The sequence below is a fragment of the Panthera tigris genome, chromosome E1, assembly GCF_018350195.1.
Source record: "Panthera tigris isolate Pti1 chromosome E1, P.tigris_Pti1_mat1.1, whole genome shotgun sequence".
In the NCBI taxonomy this organism is placed as follows: domain Eukaryota; kingdom Metazoa; phylum Chordata; class Mammalia; order Carnivora; family Felidae; genus Panthera; species Panthera tigris.
In genome coordinates, this window is record NC_056673.1 from 12,685,494 (window position 1) to 12,711,159 (window position 25,666).

The 25,666-nt window shown below is 45.8% G+C and overlaps 1 long non-coding RNA gene across 1 annotated transcript; it reads left to right on the forward strand.

The window, feature by feature from the left end:
* The first annotated feature begins 17,694 nt into the window (after positions 1 to 17,694).
* On the forward strand, positions 17,695 to 21,443 carry LOC122233576. The gene is made up of 3 exons (XR_006211196.1): positions 17,695 to 18,495; positions 19,994 to 20,176; positions 20,739 to 21,443. It is a non-coding gene; the product is annotated as an uncharacterized LOC122233576 (long non-coding RNA).
* The last annotated feature ends 4,223 nt before the right edge of the window (positions 21,444 to 25,666 follow it).

The following is a 25,666-nucleotide window of genomic DNA, read 5'->3' on the forward strand; positions in this document are numbered from 1 at the left end:
CGATCTGACAGATTTGTGAGTTTGAGCCCTCAATGGGGCTCTCGTGCTAACAGTGCGGAGCCTGTTTGGGATTCTCTCTCTCCCTCTCTCTCTGCCCCTCTTGCACAGGCACTCTCTCTCTCAAACATAAATAAATAAATAAATAAATAAACAATTTTAAGTTATTAAGAAACTGATTCAGTGTAAGATATACATCATTAATCAGAAATAGAAAAATTTAGTAATGAAGGGACAGAACCCAAGAAAGAATAAGAAAAAAAAAAGGGGGAGTCGCTTCTTTTTTTTTTTTAATGTTTACTTATGTTTGAGAGAGAGAGACAAAGTGCAAATGGAGGAGGGGCAGAGAGAGAGGGGGACATAGAATTTGAATCAGGCTTCAGGCTCTGAGCTGTCAGCACAGAGCCCGACGTGGGGCTTAAACACAGGAACCTCAAGATCATGACCTGAGCCTAAGTCAGAGGCTTAACCCACAAAGCCACCCAGGTGCCACTCCTGGAAAAATTATCTCTTAAGTGAAGTTCAAACCAGAAGAAACAATCCCAAATAAGCCTTACAAGCAACAGAAGGCAAAACAGAGGAAACTATTGAAAAAGCAATTAAATAAGAGATTGTAAGAGATTTGATAAAAGTGTCAAAAGTTGAAGATAATGAAAAGAGATAGGCCATATGAATGACTGAGGTGCTTGAAAGAGCAAACACAAAGCCAGCTGAGAGTAAGTACAAGCTGGCACCAACCACCCCTCCCCCCCCCCGCCCCCCCCAGCCAGGTGGAATGTGTGTGATATTCCTCAGACGCTCCCAGCTTCACAAGAACAAAGAAAAGGGGTTTAAGTGCTTGCCATGGTGACGCGGGAAACTAAGGCAAATGGAAACTTAAATTTCCTTACTGCCCACAGCCCACTGACAAGTCCTTGAGACAGGCAGAGTGACCTCTCTCTAGGAGCTCAGCTGCCTCAAGGACGACACTTTGCTAGGGCCAAAAGGGAATCTTGGCTTAACATTATCTAGCAATGTGGTAATGGAACTTGTCTACTTCTCTCTCTCTGGGAGGAGCATGGGAGCTCCTTTTCGGTCCCCAAGGACTCTTCCTCGGGATGCCTTTTTAACCCACTGGAAACAATTAGGCTTGCAAAATGTAGAAAAGGGCTGATCTCCTGGAACACTGCATGGCCTTAGTAAACAGGGAAAATGGACAGAGGTACCCTAGGTCCAGGCCTGCACGGTCTGGTCAGTAACCAGGCCACTAAACTCCCTCCTGATAATATTGGATGATAACTATCTAGCTAGGCCTCCTCCTGATAGAACTCAGTCGCTGGAGGAAACACAGGCCACCCCTGATAAAGGGGACACTGACTGTCTCTCTTCTTCCTCCTAATACATGTGAGGGCGTCTCCCTCATTCACTTCCCGGGCTAATGGCTGTGATAATTAGAGCCAACTGTGCTTAGTCTACCTCAGGACGGGGACTTTAAGGAATATTCGCAAGCAGCTGCCTAAACTCCATTCATTTCCCTGTCTTCTCCAGCCAGACATGGATTCCATATTTCCCCTTTGGTGGAGAAAAAGAATAAGAAAAACAAAACAAAAAACAAAAACAAAAAAAAGAAAAAGAAAAAACCAAATAAACCATGCTGTCTGCTCCTCTGTCCAGGCTGACAAGGTTTAGAGCCAGGAATCTTCCTTCTGTGCCTTCTGCTGGCACCTACCTCGCCTCTTCTGCCTTCCCCTCCCCCTCCTGTTTCTGCACCACTTTGGGTGGGGCTTACATAACTGGTTCCTCTGCCATCGGCACTGATTCAGGCACCACTGGTTCCTCCTCCCAGCTTCCTGTCAAGGAACAAAGAGCACCCACTTGGACCGCCCACTTCAGATCCCCCCACTGGCGTCCCAGGTAAAGATCGACAACGGGGAACAGATTGTCTCTTAAGTGGACCCAAATGGAACATATTTGTTTAAACTAACTTAAGCTTTTGCTTTAATTAAGATAGACATGTCTTGGGGCGCCTGGGTGGCTCAGTCGGTTAAGCGTCCGACTTCAGCTCAGGTCATGATCTCACGGTCTGTGGGTTCGAGCCCCGCATCGGGCTCTGGGCTGACAGCCTGGAGCCTGCTTTGGATTCTGTGTCTCCTTCTCTCTCTGCCCCTCCCCCATTCATGCTCTGTCTCTCCCTGTCTCAAAAATAAATAAAAATGTTAAAAAAAAAAAGATAGACATGTCTTTAGCATTATCAACATTAAATATGAAACTTTTTATTCTACCTAGGTTTGCTGAAGGTCAAGAAAGCTCATGTTCTCTCTGCAAGTTGTTAGCAAGAAGATGACTAATGGTAATGGTTAATTTTGTCTCAAAGTTTTCATGGGTAATTGTTAAGATAGCTTTCAAAGTCTTTGGTAACCTGAAACTTTAAAGTTTTGCTTGCACCATAAATGGGATTGAATTCATTGGATAGCAAATGAGATAAAAAGCTAAAGCACTGATTACTAGATGTAGGTTTGTGCTTTTGACTTATTGCACGGTAACTAAGACTATTTGGGTCTGGTAAGCGTGCTTTGTGCTTTATGAAGCTTTTACTATGGAACACCTGCTTTGTGCTTAACTGATAAATTTACCATCTTAAAAAAAAACTGGTGTAACAGTTCTCAAGTGATTACTAACTTCTCATTGGAGACTAAGGTTTCTAGAGTTAAAAGTCTGTTAAGTATAATTAAGACTGATGGAAATAAGGAAAGCAACTCTGTATATAGGAAAGTAGGAGATACATAAGAAAGAAGGAATGGCAAATGCATTTTTTTGTTGGAGGTAAAAGAAAGTGATTTTGTCCTAAATGAGACTGGTTCTTTGTAGAGAAATGGCTTGGGCAAAATCTGAATGCAAAGGAAAGTTGTAGAAGGTTCCCAAAGGGAAATCTTTGGAAAGGAATTTTATGTGTGGTCAGGATGGACTAAGATAGAGGCGAATGGATTTTAAAGGTGCACCACGTATAAGATTAAAATTCTGCTTTTCTCTCTGTTCAAAAGACAAAGTTTTCTTGGACTGTTGAGCTGCTCTCGATAAGAAAATGTAAACAAAGGTTTGGGTTTTTTGGGTTTTTTCCCTCTCTTTTCTCTGCCTGAAAAACCAAAGCTTACGTTTTGTCTTTTTCAGGTACTTGATTACTTTGTTAAAACTTCTCAATGTTAAAGGAGCTTAGCTTTGCTGACAACTGTAGAACCATACCTATTTGCCTTTGGAATCTCTTATTGCCACCTTGGTGAAAAAAATAATTCAAATAAATACTGATCTGCAATCCTATTTAGGATGTGCTTTATAACTGTCTGAGGTTTTTAACAGACTTCCAAGATTTAAATTGTAAATGAATTTTTTTTTACAATTAGGCCTTTTTATTTGGGATGCTAAGTTACTTGGAAAGGCACTGTCCAATAATGGTAAACCTTAGGTTGTATTGCATGGGTAAATGCTGTAACTGTCAAATATATGTGCAATTCCTAAAGTTGTTGTTTTGATATTCTGATTATTGAAGTGTTATGTGCCACAGAAATAACTGAACTCCCTTGTCAATTGCATCACAATGAACTCTCATCAGATCTTTACCAATGTCCATTTTGTCATTTGTCATTTAGAATTGTTCTTATTCTCTCACACAACGTATTTCATCTTCAAGGAGATTCATAAAAAGGACTTTTAGGACAATTACAGGTATTTGACGTCTTTAATATTAATACTAAAATGGGTAAGAATTTCCAGAACTAAAAAGCTGCATTCATACTGAACAAGAATTAGGAACATGAGACTAAATGAATTGAGGAAGATTATAGTTTTGTGACTCTTGTTGGAAATATTGCTGGTTCTCTAATGTTTCCTCTACAGATTAAGGAAACTTTCTCTTAAGATATCTATGATATACAGAAATGTCATAAAGTATTCATTTGTGAACTGAAGCATGTATCTTTTCTCTCTACCTAAACCCTCTAAAATTCAAAAAGTCTCAGTGAGCATTCTTCTAGCAATCATACTTATTTGCATCAGTTCATTAAGAGTCTTGTCCTTATAACAGGACACCATTGGAAACACTGGTGATTTTACCAAGGCTTTGCCTGGAATGTCCTATTTGAGAGACATGCATAGACTTAGATATGACCCGATAGCTCTAAGGAACTAAGGTTGACTTTATGAAACATGGAGCCATAAAGCCCCTTGGAAATGTTGGCCTGATACCTTGGTTACAGGGTTCCCAGAAGTCTCACCAGCTGAGTAAAGAATGTACCGTCACTTCCTGGCAGGTGCAGGAACCTCAGGGTACGTTGGGGACCTCGTGAAGAGGGATTTGCCCAGTTCTACAGGTATTGCGGGCATGTCTGACGGCAAGTACTTGGCTTGGCTTCTGGCTTGGAGAGGCTACTAAAAATTCAATCTGGAGATTCCTTAGAAAAGTTTGCAGCAAAGCAAACTTTAAGAAATCCTTATGATTAGGGGCTCCTTGAGTGGCTCAGTTGGTTAAGCGTCTGACTTCAACTTAGGTCATGATCTCTCCATTTCTGAATTCAAGCCCAGCGTCAGGGTCCGTGCTGACAGCTCAGAGCCTGGAGCCTGCTTGGGATTCTGTGTTTCCCTCTCTCTCTGCCCCTCGCCTGCTCACGCTCTCTGTCTCAAAGATAAATATTAAAAAAAAATTTTAAAGGTCCTTATGATCAATCGCTATTCTTGCTGAGCTTATGTAAATAATTAGGCCAAGTTTGCTAGAACCGGACTTGTTTTACAAACGAATTAGTCTTGATTCGGCTGTCTCCGAATATGAGGGTTTATAGACAGAAAAACTATTTTCTATAATGCACTTTTATGGATGTTAAACTCTAGTTTTGATTGTCTTTAAATGTTTGTTGTTTGCCTAAACTGGACAACTTGAGGTAAACTTCAGAAAAATGGTCACAATAGCACAGGCATGGACAATCTTCTTGCTTGTTATTCTGTGGTAATAATAACCCCAGGGGCATATGATTTAAACAACTGGAAAATGGTATGGATTACCCCAACAATTGTATATGAGACGACTTTTCTCACTGTAAGTCTATCAACAGATAAAGACTATAGTGCCTTATTAAATTATTCGCTTGCGGCAGGATTGAATCATGAGTCTCTAAATATGCAAACCATAGCCTCTAAACCTGATCTGACAGTTACTAGCAACCCATGCCATATAAAACCCCAAAGCCTGCTTATTTAAAGGATCGAAAGTCTAATACAACAGGGAATTTAACTCCAAAATGAAAGGGTCATATTATGTACTTCCACTGCCATAAAGTTAGAGGGCACTCTTCATGGGCTCCTGCATCTAAATAAAACCTGTACCCCTTTACAAGAAATCAATGAGGGAACTAATGTGACCTCTAATTCCTGTGAACCTGTGGGAGAAATCAAACTTCTCTTACGATGGCTGTACCTTTCTTTTTCATTCTCCTTTCCCCAATTTCTAATAATTCCTTCTTACAATGGGCCACTCAAAAGGATCACCACGGATATTTGAGTTACATACCAGAAAGACCAATCTGATTCCTGCTGCCCGTTCCCACTCCCATGTGAGGATGCTTCCAGCCTGACATCTAAAAATCTCACTGGCAGCACTTATTGCCTGATTGCTTACTAAACAAAACATAATCTATAGGATGGCTAACCACCACCTGTTACCCAGTTAAGGCCTTAAATGACTCTCACAATAACATTATATTGCTAAATACTAAAATAACTCAAATGTATGAAACAGTTCTACAACATAGAATGACATTCAATGTTTTAACTGCCGCACAGGTGGAACTTATACTCTCATAAAAACAAAGTGCTGCGTATACATTCCAGAATACCACAAAACTATTTCTGGATTTCTAACTGACATGAATACTCAAACTGGCGCTTTAAACAATCCCTCTCTTTCCTGAATGATTGGTTAAACATCTAGACTGGAGGTTTTTTGTCAGCTACCAAAGGACTTTTATTTGGGCTAATCTTTCTAGTTATTCTAATTATGTTTTGCTGTTTTCTCCCATGTCTGTCTGCCTCGTGCCGAGACTCCATCACTGCAATAACGCCAAGCCAACAGATGATCCTTTCTACTCCAGGAGCTTCGTGTACATTGTCAGTGTTGGATTCAGCTGCCTCTGCCTTTCATGACTCCCCTATACCTTCCCGACCGACCAATGTTGACCCATAGGTGGGGACATCTCTACGCCCCTATTCAGCAGGAGGAAGCCACGGAAAATGAGACCTCCACCGTCAGCAACCTTAAAGATGTAAGGGTCAAAATTGTTCAGGAGGGATATGATGAGGGAGCATAATGCAAGCTGAGGGCAAAGTACAAGCTAACACCAGCCCCTCCCACCTAGGTGGAATACGTGTGATATTCCTCACACACACGCCCAGCTACCCAAGAACAGAGTAAAGGGGTTTAAGTGCTTGCTGTAGTGATGTGGGAAACTAAAGCAACATGAAAACTTAAATTCCCTTACTGCCTACAGCCCTTTGACTAGTCCTTGAAACAGGCAGAGTGACCTCCCTCTAGGAGCTCAGCTGCCTCAAGGACGACACTTTGCTAGGGTCAAAAGGGAAACCTGGCTTAACATTATCCTGACCCACCCTGATCCTGTAAATCTACTTTAACATATAAAAATTCCTTTGGAAATGTCCTTTATCTCAACTCCCCCAAGATATATGCTGGCAATCATACTCCAAGCTTATGGCCCCCGATATACATATGAAGGGTCTCATGACTGAGGTTTTACTAAATGGCATTTTCCTAACAACAGCTAGCCCCTCAAGGTCCTGGAAACGTTGCTTCCAAAATACCTTAGAGACTTAGTGTATCCCTAATTCCCTCCCAACCTGAAGGACTATAATCAGTTACCTGTCACAATCCCAGTGCAGTTCTTTCTGCCCATGGGTCCTGTCCCTGTGCTTTAATAAAATTACCTTTTTGCACCCAAGACATCTTCAAGAATTCTTCCTTGGCTGTTGGTTCCAAACCCCACCATCACCCAAAACATCATCACCTGACACTTTTAGGAAAGAGAACACTGAGCATCTCTTGTAATAACTAACAGCAATATGGGTATTCAAGTAAAATCAGTGGGCTTTAACGAAAAAGAACAATCTTTTTAAAAAAATATTTATTTTTGAGAGAGAGAGGGAGGAAGAGGGAGGAAGCATGAGCGGGGGAGGGGCAGAGAGAGAGGGAGACACCGAATCCAAAGCAGGCTTCAGGCTCTGAGCTGACAGCAGCAAGCCCGATGCGGGGCTCAAACCCACAAACCGTGAGATCATGACCTGAGCCAAAGTCAGACACTCAACCAACTGAGACACCAAGGTGCCCCTAAAGAAACAGAAAAATCTTTGGGTATCTGGAATACAAGAGCAAGTGACATGTACAGAAACAACATTGAGAATTTCATCAACCATTGTGAGAAAAACACTAGGGCAACATATTGAAGATACTCAAGGAAAGAACTGATGAGTCATGAATTTCATACCAGCCTAGTTGACTTCTTAGTATCAAAGACCCTGACGTCCAAGTCATCAGGAAAGACCTAGGTTAACATTGTTCCCAAGATCAGTGAGATGAACAGACTTGAGTACAGGAAATCCCTATAAAGACATTGACATCAGAACAGAGGCAAGTACTAAATTTGCAATTACTTTGTTTAATTAGCCTGAATGAAGATTATCTGAGAGAGGGAGTGACCTTGGTGATGCCCTGAGTCACTATGGTGGCTGCCTTATATGGATTCAGTAAATTCTAACTTCCGTTGGGGTATTTTTCTATATATGTTAGTGATTTTATAGAAAAATATTTTAAAAGCGAGTAGTAGTACATAAATAGTATTTAGTATAAAGCCTTCCATAGGAAATACAGATCATACATCTAACACTAATGTATACTAATGTATAATATATACTTCACGTATACAATAAAACCCTAAATGTACTACATTAGGTGCCCAGGGAGACAAAAGGCAGTGAGGCCATTCTTGGTGTCTGTTGGGAGTGAGCCTGTCAGCCCTGTGTGAGCTCCACCCCCACCCCCCAGGAGGCCCAGGCTGAGGACCCCAGGGCCCCTCCCTCACAGGTGTCAGACCAGAATCTGCATCGGAAACAGGTGCTGGAATGACTGGGGAGGCACAGAGACAGATGGAGGAGGGCTCCCCAGGGTGGGTGTCTGGGACCCAGAGGGCGCCACATCTCTGGAAAGTGACTCTGTGCCCTGGCATCCCCAGGAGTCAGATCTGCTGGGCACTAGGACCTTTTGCGGCTCTCAGCTGACTGTGTTGTCTGTCAGCTGAGAATGTCTAGGAATGTCCTCCAGGAGTGATCTCTCCTGGGCATTCGGCCAGGCCGACTTAAGTAACTGGACCCTGGATGGTGAACTGCCACCCAGGAAAGGGGAGCCTCTAGACTCAGGATGAAAAGGCCAGTCGCACCCCTGGGCTCCCTGAGCAGCAGCAGGTCTGAGGACACAAGGTCGGGGGTGGAACCCCGCCCCTGTCCCCACACACAATAAGACCCCAGCGTGGGACATGCACAAAGTGGACAGGTAGTTCCCTGGAGCTCCTCCTTCTCCCACTAATCCTTTTCTTTCTAAGACCCCAGCCTAACCTGCCTGTGCTTTTTAAAGTTTAGGAAAAAAAAAAAAAAAAAAAGCATTATGCTGTGGTAATGAAAACATAGCTTTTATCTCGAATATATTCCAACACAAAAGCTTGCAAGTGATGTGACCTTTTATTTTATTTTTATTTTTTTAGCATTGGCAATTTTGTTGATTTTTGAAATTTTATAATATTTTTTAATTTGTAGATTTTGGTTTGGGGGTTTATTTCTTGTTTTTTATTAATTTTTTGTTTTATATTTTTCATCTTATTTTGTTTACTTCTTTTTAAAATTTTATTTAAATTCAAGTTAGTTAACATATAGTGTAATAATATTTCCAGGAATAGAATTTAGTGATTCATCACTCCATACAACACCCAGTGCTCATCCCAACAAGTGCCCTCCTTAATGCCCATCACCCATTTAGCCCATCCACCCACCCAATACCCCACCACCAACTTTCAGTTTATTCTCTGTATTTAAGAGTCTCTTATGGTTTATCTCCCTCTCTGTTTCTATCTTATTTTTCCTTCTCTTCCTCTATGTTCATCTGTTTTGTTCCTTAAATTCCACAGACGAGTGAAATCATATGATACTTATCTTTCTCTGACTGACTCATTTCACTTAGCATAATACATTCTAGTTCCATCCACATTGATGCAAATGGCAAGATTTCATTCTTTTTGATTGCCCAGTAATACTCCATTGTATATATACACCACATCTTCTTTATCCATTCATCCATCAATGGACATTTGGGCTCTTTCCATACTTTCCATACTACATTCAAAATGTAGGACCAAGTGCTGGCAAACATGTGGAGACACCTGATCACTCGCACACCGATGGCGGGGACGTAAAATGGAATGGCTGCTCTGGAAAACAGGGTGGCAGTTTAAAACAACAGCAAAAAACAACAAAACAAACAAAAACCATGCAAATTGCATAACCCTGCGACTATCCCAGACGAATGGAAGAGATTGTGCAGCAAAGGGTTGACTCAGCAGGTCTGGGATGTTCAGGAAAGAAATTGCACATTCCAGAGAAAGGCCTGACCTTGCCTGTCTCCTTGCCCAGCTAAGCCCTTGGAAGGTCCTGCCTGGACCTTTGTTTAGCTGGGGCCTTGGGTCATCTAGGCCCACAATGTGACTTCTGGTGGGGGGCCTTGGGCCATGTGGTATCAGGATGACCTCCAGGAGGTCAGCGTCTTGGAATTTTGTGAGAGTCCTGCGAGTCCTTCTAGGGAGTGAGACATCCAGCCTGACGGTGGTCTGGAGGACCCCCATCTCAGGCCCGACAACACTTACGTTCCCACAAATTCCTGGACATGAATGATCTCAACAGCTCTGTACCTCACAGCCCCAAACTGGAAACAACATGGATGTACTTCAAGGGGTGAATACTTGGGGGAGGGTAGGAGGGTATAGGGCAGGTAGTGGCAAAAATGTGGGGAAGCGTTTGGAGACACACGAGAGGAAGAATGGACAGGAGGGGGCCATGCATTCTCTATAACGTGGGAGAGACCGAATGAGGAAAGGCTTCTGGAAGTTGGAACAGGGTCACTAAGTGAACAGTGCTACCATCCATTCTGATGGGGAGTCTGGAGAATGGCCAAGGTGAGGGAGACCCAAGTTTTTGTGTCATTTTTTAATGTAATGTCCAGGAGGCATCCACATCAGAAAATCAACCAGGCAGTTTATGTATGATTATGGGTGGAGATAAATCAGGTTTATAAGCACTGAGGTGGGAGTGCCTTAGAAATGGACTAGATCACACAGAGATTATTTAAAATGATGAAAATGTAGAGAGAAAAGACTAGTGCCCAGACTTGTACCATGATGCACTTCAAATTTAAAAATCTAGGCAGGGGAGCCTATGCAGGCAAACAGCGCTGTGAGAAACATCCAGAAAGTAAGGAATAAAAGGAGAGGATCCTAGAGTCAGGAGCCAGAAATGAGAGTGTCCTCAGACACAAAAATGAGGCCCACCTGCCTCTCTGTCCCCATCACCACAAGCCCAGTCATGCAATGGCGTCCCAACTTCTGAGCCCCACTGCTCCCTCCAGGTCTGGAGCCAACCGGGGTGGACAGGACCCCAACTCCCTACGTCATCGGCCGCTTCCCACACCTCGAGCCCCCGGCAATTCAGTCGGCAGCCCAGACCATCCAAGCCCCAGGGCGGGTGGCCCCCACCTGTGGCAGCACAGCCCCCACCTGGAGACTTGGGCCACCTTCTGGGGGAAGGGCATGCCCTCCTGCAGCAGGGATGAGCGAAAGGGACAGTGTCTCTTTGCTCCTGGACCCTATCTTACAAACTTTGTGTGCCCCCCACTCTGGAGAAACAATATGACCAAGGCCTTCCCTGGCCCGCTCATCCCCCCTGCTCTCACAGGGCAGCCTGAGCGTTCAGCAGGTCCCAGGTCTCCAGAAGGCAGGGGACAGACACACAAACACACACACTCCCCAGGCTCCAAGTGTTCCTCCTCCTGGGGCCCAGCAGTGCTGGTGGCAGAAAATGTTCGGGAGACCATCGCTGCCACTTCCTGGCCCCTTGAATTGACAACCCCAGCTGATCCCAATCTGGTTGAGTTGTTTCTGTCAGTTTGATGTTACTGCTTCCTGTGGGAAGGGAGCTCGAAGCTTCCTAGTCTGTCATTGTGCTGTGACCAGGAGCCTACATTTCTTCTGTGGTCTCCATTCCTTCTCATCATCCAACAGTCATAATCAAGAAAACAGTGCTTGGCGTGTATTTGCATTGAGTTTTCAAGCTTGAACAAGGTTAATAACACAGAGAGACAAGTTTTGGAGGGAATTTTATTCATCTTTTTTTTTGAAGCTCTCACAATGTTCAAGTACAATCTATAAAAACTTGAATATGTTAAAGAATGTTAACATAGTGAGTGGGTCCTCACTGCTCCCTCTGGTCTAAACTTTTTTCTCCCACCTCCCAAGGCTGAGAAATCTAATTCCTGAAGCCTGTGGTCTGTGGGTGTTGGCAGTAATGTTACCCCCCTTTCTACCCCGGGTCACATAGAAACAAACATGGGAACTGTGTTTTGCTAGCAATCTACCAACAGGACCTTGCTGTGACCCGTTTAGAAAGTTCACAATGTACACAGAACTAAATGTTTTGGTTGGCAGCGATCATGCGAAACCTGTGTACTCTTAGAATGACCTGACCCGTAAGAGTCTTGATATAAAAGATTGTGTACAGCAACAATAAAGCCGTCACTTGGGCCATCAGCCCAGGGGACCCTCCTGTTCCCAAACTGGCTTCTCTTCTTTTCTTTCTTACATTCCCCTACCCTCAGGACCCTGATCTCGGTGTTTGTTGCGCCGGTCGCAACAGAATATGATGAGCAATTACATGCCAATAAATGGGGCATTCTGGAAGAGATGGACAAACTCCTAGAAACACAAACCACCAAAACTGAAACAGGAAGAAATAGAAACATGGAAAAGACTCGTCACCGGCAAAGAAATTAAATTCGTAACCAAAAATCTCCCAAAAACCTGGAGTCCAGGGCCCGATAGCTTTTGAGGGGAATTCTACCAAACATGTAATTAAGAATTAGCACCTATTCTTTTGAAGCTGTTCCAAAAAAATAGAAATGGAAGGAAAACTTCCCAACTCATTCGATGAGGCCAGAATTCCCTTGATTCCAAAACCAGACAAAGACCCCACTAAATAGGAAAACTGGAGACCAAATTCCCCGATGAACATGGAGGCAAAAATGCTCCACAAGATACTAGCCCACCGAATCCAACAATACGTGAAAAGAATTCTTCACTACGATCAAGTGGGATTTATACCCGGGATGCAGGGCTGGTTCCATGTCTGCAAATCGATCAGTGTGATACACTACATTAATAAAAGAAAGAAGAAGAACCACATGATCCTCTCAGTAGATGCCGAGAAAGCATTTGACAAAACTCAGCATCCTTTCTTGATGAAAACCCTTAAGAAAGTAGGGATAGAAGGATCATACCTCGAGATCATAAGAGCCACATGGGAAAGACCAATGCGAATATCATCCTCAATGGGGAAATTGAGAGTTTTCCCCCTAGGGTCAGGAACACGACAGGGATGTCCACTCTCGCCACGGTTATTCAACCTAGTATTGGAAGTCCTAGCCTCAGCAATCAGACAACAAGAAGGACTAGAAGGCATCCAAACTGGCAAGGAGGAAGTCAAACTTTCACTCTTTGCCAACAACGTGACAGTCTGTACGGAAAACCCAAAAGATTCCCCCCAAAAACTGCTAGAACTGATCCGTGCGTTCAGCGCGGTCGCAGCATATCAAATCAAGGCGCAGAGATCGGTTGCATTCCTGTACACCGATAATGAAACAACAGCGAGAGAAATCTAGGAATCGATCCCATTTCCAATTGCACCGAGTCCATAAAATGCCTTGGAATAAACCTAACCGGAGGCGCGAGAAACCTATGCACTGAAAACTATAGAAAGCTTATGAAAAAAATTGAAGAAGACACACACACAAAATGGAAAAGTATTCCATCCTCTTGCATCGGAAGAACAAATATTGTTAAAATGCCAATACTACCCAAAGCCATCTACATAGTCGACGCAACTCCTACCGAAAGAAACCCAGCTTTCTTGACAGAGCTATAAGAAAAAATCCTAAATTTTGTACGGAACCAGAAAAGACCCTGAATAGCCAAGAGCAATCCTGAGAAAGAAAACCACAGCTGGAGGCATCCCAATTCCACACATCAAGATGTAGTACAAAGCTGTAATCATCAAGACAGTATGGTACTGGCACAAGAACAGACACCGAGATCAATGGAACAGAATCGAGAACCCAGAAATGGACCCACAGACGTATGGCCGACAGATCTTTGACAAAGCAGGAAAGAATATCCAATGGAATAAAGACAGTCTCTTCAGCACGTGGTGTTGGGAAAACTGGACAGCGACACGCAGGAGAACGAACCCGGACCGCTTTCTTACGCCAGACAGAAAAATAAACTCAAAACGGAGGAAAGACTAAACATAAGACAGGAAGCCATCCAAATGCTCGAGGAGAAAGCAGGCAAAAGCATCTTTGGCGTCAGCCGCAGCACCTTCTTACTTGACACGTCTCCAGAGGCAAGGGAAACAAAAGCACAAATGAACTAGTGGGACCTCATCAAGATAAAAAGCTGCACAGCGAAGGAAACAATCGGCAAAACTAAAAGGCAACGGACGGAATCGGAGAAGATATTTGCAAATGACGTATCAGATGAAGGGTTAGTATCGAAAATCTAGAACGACCTTATCAAACTCAACATCCAAAAAAAAGAAATAATCCAGGGAAGAAATGGACAAAAGACACGAACAGACACTTCTCCAAAGAAGACATCCCGATGGCTAACAGACACATGAAAAGATGCACGAGGTCACTCATCATCAGGCAACTACAAATCAAAACCTCAACGAGATGCCACCTCACACCTGTCAGGATGGCTAACATGAACAACTCAGGCAACGACAGACGTTGGCGAGGATGCGGAAAAAGAGGAACCCTTTTGCACTGCTGGTGGGAATGCAAACTGCTGCGGCCACTCTGGAAAACAGTATGGAGGTTCCTCCAAAAATTACAAATAGAACTACCCCGAGACCCAGCAATTGCGCTACTAGGTATTTATCCAAAGGATACAGGAGCGCTGATTCGAAGGGGCACATGCACACCGATGAACTTAGCGGCACTATCAACAATGGCCAAAGAATGGAAAGAGCCCAAATGTCTACCAAGTGGTGAATGGATGAAGAAGATGTAGTATATGGACCCAGTGGAATAGTACTTGGCGATCCAAAAGAATGAAATCTTGCCGTTTGTGACAAATTGGGCGGAAGTAGAGTGTATTACGCTACACAAAATCAGACAGAGAAAGACAAACGTGATATGATTTCACTCATATGTGAAATTTAAGGATCAAAACAGATTAACGTAAGAGAAGAGAAGCAAAAATAATGTAAAAACACAGAGGGAGACAAACCATAAGAGACTCTTAAATACAGAGAACAAACTGAGGAGTGCTGGTGGGGAGTTGGGTGGGGGGAACCCCTAAAGGAGAGAGAGGCTTTAAGGGGGACACTTACTGGGATGAGCACTGGGTGTTACATGTAAATGATGACTCACTAAATTCTATTCCTGAAGAAAAGAAAGAAAAAAATAAAGAATTTCCTTCACAGGGGGAGAAAAACAACACGTAGATGGAACTGGGTGATATAAGGCAGCGAAAGACAAATGCCCTATGTTTTCACGCGTATGTAGAATTTAGGAAACAAAACGAATGAGCAAAGGAAAAAGAGAGAGAGAGAGAGACAAACCAAGAAACAGACTCTTCGCTGTAAAAAACAGAAGGATGGTGAGCAGAGAGGAGGTGGCTGGGGGAATGAGTGAACCAGGTGATGGAGATTAAGGGGTGCACTTGTCCTGCTGAGCCCTGGGTGATGTATGGAGTGTCGAATCACTGCATCGGACACCGGAAAGGAATCAACATTGTATGTTCCTCTACAGGAAATAAATGAAATGAAAAATATAAAATAAAACGCAAAAAATGAATTGAGATATTACAAAATACAATAGAATAGAAAAATAACGTTTAAAAACTAATGAAACATGAAAAACTAAAAATAAAAGATCCTAGAATAAGCTCCCTAGATCTTTCCACCATATGAGATTCCAAGGAAAGCCTGTGACCCAGAAGAGGGCCCTCACCCAACCATGCCAGCACCCTGATCTTGGACTTCTGGCCTCCAGACATGTGAGCAATACATTTCCGTTGTTGTATAAGTCACCAAGTGTATAATACTTGTTATAGAGGACTGGGTAGACGAATCCCTAAACCAGAAGACAATCGATTGTATGGCATTGGATGCGGTACACCAGAATTCCACGTGGCTCCCCTTAATGGCTATGATCTTTTCCCAACTTTTTGTTCTTGTAACAAATAGTGCTGACATCAATATTCTTATCGCCCATGCGTGTGCCCAAATGCTCCCCACGCCCCCTTGTTGCCAAGGGACTTTCCCTGTGGTATATGCAAAGGTCAATTTTGTTTACTCATTATGCGGGCAAGTTGATGAATCATGTCTTTGATGGATTCTGGACTTTGCTTTCTGCTTTCAGGAGACCTCCACTCCAGCATCATAGAATGGGAGGCGTCCCTCCACGCTTTCTACCTGTACTTTCAGGGTTTCAGTTTTTCGGTCCCGGCCCACCCTACCCCCGCAGATGTCCTGTCCATCTAGGACACCGAGAAGCACCGCTGTGGCTCTGAGAAAGAAGGTGGGCTAGGGGACGCGGACGTGCCGGCGACTCTGGGGAATTATCCACCGGCTCACGAGCCGCCGCCTCCAGTCTGTCCCCTTCCCGTCCGCCGTCCCAGGCAGGGGAAGGCGATTCCAGGGAGATTTCCAGAAAAAGGTGTTCAAACTCCCCCTTCTGCTGTAGGTGCCGAGCCCTGTCAGGCGGGGCCGATCCATCCAGGCAGGGAACTCCTGGGTACGGGGAGGTGCGGGGGGGAGACTACCCGGGGCCCCGCGGGACACCCTCCGCCCACCTGGCGCTTGGAAGCGCCATCCGAGGGGACCGGGACGAGATCGGACTCGCAGGCGGCCGGTGGTGCGCCCTCGCCCGCCTGCGGTCCGGAGCCGGCCCGGTTGTCTAGCGCCACCTGGCGCCCGCCTCTCTAGCCTTTTCCCCCGGAGCTCCGCAAGACTAGCGACGGCTGGGATTCGGCCGCAGTCAGCGCCGCAGAGTTCCAGGGGGCCGGCAGCGCCAGCAGGATCTGCTCGGCGGTGCCACGGCGTCGGCGGGTCTTGCCTTCGCTGGGGATTGGGCGAGTAGGTCTCTTAGGGAGGCTGTCGTCGCGTCTCCGGCAGGGGTTGTGGGGCTGCCCAGACGGGTCGACCAGCACACGCCGCTCGCCGCCTGTCGGCTCGCCGGAAGCGACCGCGACCGCGGCGGGTAAGGGGAGAGGGCGGCCCGGGCTCGGAGACGGGGACCGGGCGCCATGGGTTTTCCCGTGGTCCTACGTGGATCACTGCCGTCGCACTTACCCGCGAGCGCGAATCCTCCTGGATTCCCGCTTCTTTCCCCACCTCGCCGTGGCTCAACGTGGGCGGGGACGGGGTTGGGGAGCCTTGGCAATGATGGAGAAAGGGGATGGGGGGCGGCTCGAGACTTCTAGTGTGCGACTGATGTGGCTGTTGCAGGGAGCGTGTGTGACCAAAGAGCCGGGTTGGACGCTGCCTTGCATGCCTCTTTCCGCAGTCCAGGTTGACCAGCAGTCTGCTAGGCTGGGGCTTGAGGGGGGGGGGGGGGGGGGTTTGGGCGGTTGACCAGCAAGCCGTCAGGATTCGTGCATGGATTGTTTGAATATGCTTGAGGTTTCGAATGATTCTTTGCACACAGTCACCCCCTGGGTAATTAGAAAATCGTCTTCAACTCTGGCTCCAAGATGCCTTCGAAATAAGCGGACTTCATCTCTGGTGCCAAAATGAGGCATCCAAAACTTTTTTGGTCTCTCTCTCTCTGTCTCTGTCTCTCTCTCACGCGCGCGCGCGCACACACACACACACACACACACACACAGAAGGTAGACCAGATGGAGGGACTGGAACCCCAAATAGACACTTTGACAGTGAAGGGTGAGATTTGTTTGGCAGGTGGAATAGGTATGTGTCCCGAGATTCACATCAATGATCATTTTTATTACCAACATAGTTTATTATAAATACACAAATGGTAGACATTTTATATACATAGGAATTCTATGAATTTCTAAAACTATAAATATGGAATACTAGAAATAGTAAAGAATGACGATTTTTGTCATTGCTCTAATCACATTATCGTGATGACTAGGACTATTATTTGTTGGTTTCTCTACCTACGAAGGGTATCCAATGGACTGCAGCTGAGGGGAAAGAATGAGTTTTGGTCTGTGGAAATTTCTGAATGATACCCGTGAGACCGGGGACCACTCACACCGGTTGGGGGGGGGGGGCAAGAAACGGTCCAAGTTGGACCAGGATGTGCCTGGGAGAGTCCATCCTTTACCTGGCCGACGTCTCTGGCCCGGGGCCCCGCGGACCAATTTTCCAAGGCCCCCTTGGTTGTCGGTGTTGCATCTTTACAGCCAGTGCGGGCTGGGAAGCTCAGTAAAATACACTAGCCGTTAATGGATGAATACACAGGTGATTCTAGCTTTGTTACCTCTGTGAAATCCATGCCGGCTTAAACTTTAGCTCGTATAAACTATCCTCCCTTTGGCGGTATAAAAAAATTCTTTTATGTATTCTTTTAAAAATCATTTTTCTCTATTTCAAACGTTTAAGACTTTTAGGCAAATATACCTATGTGATATGCGGAGTGGTCTAGTCCATTAAAAAACACTTGAAGGTCATGTAATCGTAATTAGTGATGCCACATGCATTGTGCCTAAGTTTCCTCTAATTCCTCTCCAAAATTAAACTATGTCTGCTCTGAGGAGTGGAGTGAGGCTTCCGATGTAATCAAGGAAATGGACATGCTGTCTTTAAGGCTTTTTAAGTGAATTTTACTAAGGCGGGATGCTCCTTCTGACAAAGCGATTCACTGACATTTTTGGCACTTATTTTTCTCCTGACATATAAGGCTCCTATACCAAAAATGAACAATAAAAACCCAAGAGATCTTGAAACCAATCGAGATAGCACGGAAAACACCGGTCACAGCACACTCCCCCCACAGACCTAGGCTGACTTCTTCATAAGGGATTTGATTTTCCTGAGCCACAAAAGCCATCCATTGGAGCACAGAATTTAGAGGAAAAACTTACAACAGAAGGAGGAGGCACGCGGTGAGGATAATCAGTGGTAAGCAGAGAATCCATTCTCTCTGGGTTGTTTGTGCTTAATGTTAAGGCCAATGATAAATCGCCCGATTTACAGAATATTCACTTGAATAGAGAGAGGAGAGTCTGAGATAAGTAGAGGCATATTGAAAGCAATCTAGACTTGATATCAAAATGAAATCATCATGAGAAACTAACATGATAGGTTCACGACCTTGGGGAACCCATTTTCTTTGCCAGATTTCACATTCTCACGGCTTCACACTGATGTTTTTCTTGTAACGAATTCATCAACTGAGAGAAGCTGTGTTTCAGTGCAGCCGTGTCATCTGCTGAGTGGAGCTGAAGATTCCAGCATTTTCCACATACCAGCGATTCAAATTCAAAATACTTTTGGCCTCTTGTACTGAGTGAGCACATGGCTTGTCTTGGACCATTGGCAAATAAGAAAAGGGATACATCGTATAATTGTGGGTGCACAACAGCTGAGTGCAGTTCATTTCTAGCATTTCACAGTCATCTTCCCAAGAGGCACTGACACACAACTATTACCTCTGAGATCCTTGGAAGTATTTCCAGTTTTTCAAGATATTATCCCCCTTCAAGTTTTCTTACATTCAAATGGCATTCTCACTTTGTTTCTAAAGTAATCTCTACACCCGCTGTGGGGAGCACCCTGAGATCGAGAGTTGCGTGCCACACCGCCTAAGCCAGCCAGGCAGCCCTCAAGATGACATTCTCCAATGGCACTGCCTTGACACAAAATCTGTGGTCAGCACGACCACTGTCAGGGCTTTCGCTACGGAACTTTGACCACACACTGGTCTCGCCAGAGTTCTTGAGGCCTCTATAAATCAGATCCTAGTCTGGTCATGGAGGTGGCGGTCCCTTACAGCAAGGTGCTCTAAAATACTGATAATCCATGTACAGAAACACCTCAGTTATTGGAGAGCAGACATCTGGCAGCCCGAAGTACTGAGAATAGCTCGGAACAAGGGGGCAAAAGTAGCATCGCTGATGCCAGTACGCCAATGAGTTTTATTATAAAAATTTGATTATCACTTTGTTGATTTACCAACTACTTTATTAATTTAGTACATTACTCATAAATATCGTATTTATTATAAAAAATTTTAATGTTTATTTATTTTTGAGAGAGGCAGTGGGGGCGGGGCAGAGAGAGGGTGGCGGAGGACCCTATGCAGGCTCCGCGCTGACAGCAGAGAGCCCGATGCAGGGGCTCGAACCCATGAACTATGAGGTCATGATTCAGATGAATCATGACCTGTGAGATCATGACCTGAGCTGAAGCCAGACACTTGGCTGAGTGAGCCACCCAGGTGCCCTTATCATAATTATAAATATGTATAATTACATATGTATTATAAAGTGGTGTGATAGAAATATAGATTATACAATTTTATAGATATTAACATTTCCATCTCTCAAACAACATGTATATGATTACAATTAGTTTATCATTTTGTTTCACTGTGACAAATATGCAAACGAAACTATAGAACCTCAAACCTCAGGTTGAGGAACGGTGCCATCAGGTGAGCCCATACCCTCCCTGGGGCTTCAGGGAGGCTGAGAGGACCACGAATGGGACACCTAGCTTCCAGTCAGCCTGGGACCCTACAGTGTCCCCTCCTCGATACCAGGCCCTACCAAGCGCCCACAGGGATGGCAAATGGGGCTAGGTGAGTTGTCTGCATGAGCGCTGGGGTCCCGTGTCTCCTTCATGCTGTTCGCCGGAGGCCTGAATTGGGGGAGCCTCATCACACCTAATGATTCACTGGGGATGCTCCCTGCTGACGTGAGCAGGTTGGGAGGGTAGGGCTGGACGGAGCAGACTAAGACTTTGGGCAAGTGCAGGGGCACTCCTCACACGGAGTAATGCACAGCTCATCCTCCGGTCCTGCCCATGGTGGCCCTCCAGGCACCCACAGCCCTCCCTCCAAATGAAGCAGCCATCGGAGGAGGTAGCCCAGCACCTCAGTGGGCTCCTATGCATGGGGCACCCCTTCCCTGGGGAAGATGTGCTCAGGGCATCCTTGAGTTGCCTGCACAGATCATCACCATCCCTTGTCTGCATTTCTGTGCCCGCATGCCACAGAGACCACCCCAGTGTTTCGGCTGGTTTCCCAGAAGGGCCAACCAGAAGGTCAGGGAATTGATGGAGAATATGTGCACCTGTTGGCCTTACCCTTCACATCCCAAACACCCCACAGTCTCACTTCCTTCTCCTGTTCTTCACCGCAGATTCCTTCCTGTTCTCTCCTCTTGAATCCAGAATTGACAAGCCGAAGGAAGAGGAGAGGGGGCAGATCCAGAGCCACCCAGGGCAGGAAAAGACCATGTGGGGAGTGCCCAGGGCACAGCAGACTTCCCGGGGGGCCCCAGCAGGGATGGGCTTCCCTCTTCTGGCTCCCAGCCCAGCTCCCTGCTGGGGACAGTCAGGGCTGCTCGGCAGGATTCAGTGGTTCAGACCCAGGCTCGGGAGCCAGGACACTACCGTGAGTGTGGGTGAGGGGTGCTGCAGAGCGATTGATGGACATTGAAGATTCAAGGACCTCAAGTACCTGACTGAGCCCTGGTCCTTCAGGATGAGCATCATAAGGGGAGGAAAAGGGGAAGAGCTACAAGGAGGAGCTTATGGATGGAAAGGACAAATGAAAAAGTGATGAGGGAAGAAATGCTCACCTGAAGGATGTTGTTCCTGCCGCTGGAGTCATCCAGACCCACGAGTGGTCTTCAGGTGTCCAGGCAGCAACAGTGTTGGGGCGGCCAAGGGAACGGGAAGAGATTTTGTTGAGGTGAGAACTCAGGTTCCCACTGCTCCTGGGATTACGTCCTCAGCCGTGCAGTCCTCCTATGGTCGCGGTCCCTTCACCTCTGCAATGAGGGAGGTGATCTCTGATCTCAGCCCTCCCATTCTCTAAATGACCGGGAGTGAATGCCTGGGTCTTCCTGTCCCTCCTACAGGCAGTCACGGTCCCCATGGCCTTCTGTGTGTGTGGGGGGGGGGGGGGGGGAGGGGGGAGGGAGCATTGTTTTTCCTCTCTCCTGGCTCTCTGCCCCCACTGCTCACCTTCCTCTCATCTCTCCTAATTATGGTCCACTTGCTTTCTGCCTGTCCACCTCCAGCAATCATATTGTTGTCCACTGTGGGAACACTGGAGGAAAGGTAAAAGAGACACCACTACCTACCCCAGTAAACCCATCCATCCCTTCCTGTGTCCGGAGCACTGGTAAGGGGGCTGGGATTCCTGTGGACCTGAGGGACAGACTGACAACCAACTCCACCTGTGCAGTGTCTGCTCTGTGCCTGCGGTGACCTCACCTGGGAGACATCTTAACCTTAGACAAGACCAAAAGTTCCTGGAACCATTACAGAGGATGAACCCGAAATCAGAGTAAAAAACTTGTCCAGTGTCCCTTAGTCTACGTCCCTTAGACAGTCCCCAACCTCAGACACAAGAACCCACACCACCTCCGTGTCATAGTTGTTTTCAGGGACTGTAGAGCACGGCTGGCTGTAGCTCTTTACTGGATAATCATGTTTTCACTACATCCCCGGTCCTCTCTGAAAGCAGAAAGGTGGAATCAGGGCTTCTCTCTAGACCAAAGCAGGCAAGAAAGCCCCACCTTGTTCATCACCTCGATTTTACTTCAGAAAGTGAGTGATTCCAGAATATGTACTATTTCCGCTTATTCTTTCCTCCACCCGTGATTAGATAAAAACCAAAACCCCTGTGAGGATGCCATTGTGCTGTGCACTGTCGGCACAGGTCTCTGTTCTCTCGATGACGTTATAAAATCAGACAAGACAGGACATAGTGGTACAGTCAATGGCCCGGGGAGAAAATATAGAGAAGCAGCTTTTCCTGGAAGATCTCTCACGTGTATTTTGTTTCAGTTGGTTCTAGATTTTCACTCAACATTCTCCCAAACAAGGAAGTCATGGATATCATCTATGATGTCCACGGTCAGATCTTCTGCGTGCGTGATGCAGAAAATGCAATCTGCATCCGATCGCAAAAGATGGAAATGGAGCAGCATTTCTATGTCAGACAAGGAAAGGAAGGCTCGCCTTGGGCAGAGATGGAACCTCTTCCTTTGCCTGTCGCCAGGCAGGTTTTGCCACAGGCCCCCATGGGGGGATTAGAGGATGCAGAGAAACTGTCAGCGCATTGGTGGCGCTGCTCAGGAACTCCTCGGGGAGTTTTGCCTGATGTGGCCTGGGAGCCAGGGGACGGAGGTGGGTGGTTAACAGGCAAGGGCTGCGTGCTGCCGGTCTGTCCTCCTTTATCTCCTCGGTGGATAACGGAAGGCACGGGACAGGTGCAGGAAGGAAATGGAAAAGGGGCCTTTGGCTTCTACCTTAAGGGAATGTAATCAACTGGAAATTGTGAAACTTGAAAGGATAGACACGAAGATGACACTAAGATAGACACTAAGATCTGTCAAGGACAGATCCCATTTCAAAGCCCAGATAAATTCCCTTGCTGTCTTGAAACGTTAACGACATTTTCCTTCTTTATTTTTTTAAAGTATAGGTGGCACACAATGTTACGTCAGGTTCCAGTATACAACATAGTGATTCGACAAGTCTATGCATTATGCTGTGCCCACTGCAGTGTGCCTACCGTGGGTCACCATCCGTCGCTATGACAACACCATTGACTGTATCCCCTCTGCTGTGCCTTTTATCCCCATGACTTACTCATGCCAGAACCGGAAGCCTGTATCTCCCACTCCCCGTCACCCATTTTGCTCATTCTTCCTGCTAAAGACCCTTTCTGCTTCCATGCGCTCATACATGCTGCTACTGCAAATTCTCTTCGACTTTTTACTTTCTCATTGTAATGAACTATACATAATATTTATCCCTTCAATAATTTGTAAGTACATTTGACTTTTGAACAACACAGGTTTGAAGAGTGCAGATTCACTTATATCGGGAATTTTCCCCAGTAAAGACACAGGAAAATGTTTCCAAGCATTGTGACAATTTGAAAAAACTTGCGGATAAACTACATAACCGAGAAATATTTTAAAAATTAAGAAGAGATATGTGATGAATGCAAAAAATATATGTCGATATGAATCTATTTTATCACTTAGTATCATAAAATACGCACAAATCCATCATAAAAAGTTAGGATTTTTTAAATCCTTTGCATACAAACACAGACCATCTGGGGGCCCTTCTTAGTCTAGAGGAATGTACACAAGGGTAAAGGTGCAGAATCCACTCATAACTGCATAAAATTCACGGTAGTCACACTGTGCTGCGGTCATTTCATAACCACCTCCTGTTTTCATGGTTTTTGTTTATTTATTTTCTATCTTACAAAGAAAGAGAGAGCTTGAGCTGGGGAGAAGGGCAGAGGGAGGGAGACAGAACCTCAAGCAGGCTCCAAGCTCAGCCTGTATGTGGGGCTCGATCTACTGCCCTGGGATCAAGACTTGAGGTGAGATCAAGACTCGGTCTCTCGGGGCGCCTGGGTGGTTCAGTGGGTTGAGCATCTGACTTGGGCTCAGGTCGTGATCTCACGGTTTGTGAGTCTGAGTCCCGCGTCGGGCTCTGTGCTGACAGCTCAGAGCCTGGAGCCTGCTTCCGATTCTGTGTCTCGTTCTCTCTCTGCCCCTCCCCACTTGTGCTCTGTCTCTCTCTGTCTCTCAAAAATAAATAGATGTTAAAAAAAAAAAATTAAGAGCCAGTCTCTCAATTTCCTGAGCCACGCCGGTGCCCCTCATAACTCCCTCCTAGCGCTATTACTGAGAGCTCAGGTGTTGGGAGTATCTGCTTAAAACACTGGGACACTAATCTTTCCACGTGAGAAGCTTGTCTCTCTGGAAAATTCTTAATTGCAGTAAAAAGTCGTCTCTGATGGGTCTTACATACTTTTCATTGTCGTCAGCGCAATACCGAAAACCTGGAAAGAACATGGGGACGCCTACAAGGTGCCGCTAGCGATCCTTGAACGGCTCTCTGGAAGCAGATTAAAGTCATGACATGACTCAAAAGTAGAATTGCTTGATATGTACCGTAAGTTGAGATTACTATCCAAAGTACACAACTCCTACAACTCAATAGAAAAAGGTCTACACAATCCAACTTCAGTTTAGACGGAGGGATGGAATAGAAAACTTTCAGAGCAGACGTCGAGATGGCCAACAGGTAGGTACATGAAAAGGTGCCCCGCATCACTAATCATCAGGGAAGTGCAAATCCAGAGCAAGGCTCTGCACAGTCTCCTTCTGCACAGTCTCCTCCCCCCGCACCGTCTCCTCTTTCCGCCCACTCCCCGCACCCCCTCCCCCCCACCCCCGCACTCTTGATTTCCTGACCCCGCTTGTGTCTGCCCAGCACAGATCCTTCCAACGTGCTGCGGGCTGCTTATGTTCGTCTCCCCTCCACAGCCTGGCTTCACAGGAGCAGCAGGGGGTGGTCTGTCTCATTCTCTGCCTTGCCTACGGCCTAGGCCAGTGCCAGGCACATGGCAGGGGCTCAATCAACAGTGAATGAACAACCCTTATTTCTCCTTGAAACGTTGCTGTTTGTGGTTTCCCTGTTGGGTGAACGTCTGTGCCCTCTAGAACATCAGGACTGTGATGTTTCCTAGCTGAGTCCCTGCCCCTAGCACAGACCTGGCACATACTGAATACTCGCCAAGCTTTATGGGGAATGAATATGCCAGTCACTGTGCTTAACACAAGGACCCACCAATGCTAAACAGGGTTACTGCACTCAAGAGACTGTTAAAAACAAGGCAATACGCCCCAATTTGAGTTGCTTCCGGTAAGCCCCACATCACCAAATTGAGAATTAACTTTGTAACAGTTTCAGCTCTCCCAGAAAAGGAAACTGAAACCAGCTAGTCAGGTTTCCCTGATTAGCACAGGTCAGGTAATCTGCCTGGTAGACCTTGATTTCCCAAAGGGAAGTAACCTTGTGGTAACCATCCAGCTTTTTTAGGAGCATAACTTTCTGATTCCCATTCCTTTCTTCCTATAAACGTCTTTCACTATGTACAGCTCCTTGGAGCTCCTTTCTATCTGCCAGATTGGTTGCTGCCTGATTCATGAAAACTTGAATAAAACGAAAGATCTTTAGGGGTGCATCGGTGGCTCAGTCAGAAGAGCATGAGCTCTTTTGATCTCAGGGTGGTGAGTTTGAGCCC